We start from the raw sequence: 902 nt of genomic DNA on the forward strand, positions 1-902 counted from the left end.
TGTTCATAGGGTCGCTATGAGTCATCTACAACTCGATGACACCTAACAGCATCAACAGCAATTGCAATAATTTGCGTGTAATATTAATGATTTTTTTTATAATTTATACTTTCTGTTGTGTCATTTTTTTCTGGGAATGGGAATAATATGGATCCCTTTCAGTATAAACTTGGTGACAGAAATGAGTCTGGATATTAATTGACTGCATTTTCTATAGTGATTCATTCATTGTAAAAACACAAAGGTGACTGACTATACATGTGGACCTCACCTGACAAGAACCAAATTGACTATATCTGTGCAAACAATCATTGGAGAAGCTCACTATCAGCAGACAAAACTATGCCAGGTACAGACTGTAGAACAATCCATCAATTACTCATGTGCAAGTTCAAATTGAAGCTGAAGGAAATTAAAATAAGGGCATTGACCTTGAGTCAATCTCACTTATATTTAAAAACCATCTCAATAAAGACTTGAGGCATTAAACACTAATGATCAAAGACAAGATGAATTTGGGGGTGACATCAAGGACATCATTCATGAAGAAAGCAAAAAGTCTTTATGAAAACATGGGAGAAAGAAAAGACAAAAATGATAGTCAGATGTGACCCTGAAAATCTTACTAGAATACCTAGAAGCCAAACAAAGAGAAGAAAAGGTGAGATAAAAGAGATTATGTGAAAGGATAGATCAAGAAGACAAAGCAAAGTATTAGAATAAAATATGCTAAGAGCTGGAGAAACTAAAAAGGGAAGAACTCACTCAGCATTACTCAAGATGGAAGAACTGAAAAACAAAATCAAGCCCTGGGTTGCAATACTGAGAAATGCTATAGGAAAAATCTTGAATGATTCAAGAAGCATCAAAAGAATGCTGTTGTTGTTGTTGTTGTTGTTGTT

This window comes from Elephantulus edwardii, unplaced genomic scaffold (genome assembly GCF_000299155.1).
Source record: "Elephantulus edwardii isolate Elephantulus edwardi_28Jun2011 unplaced genomic scaffold, EleEdw1.0 scaffold00042, whole genome shotgun sequence".
Taxonomy (NCBI): domain Eukaryota; kingdom Metazoa; phylum Chordata; class Mammalia; order Macroscelidea; family Macroscelididae; genus Elephantulus; species Elephantulus edwardii.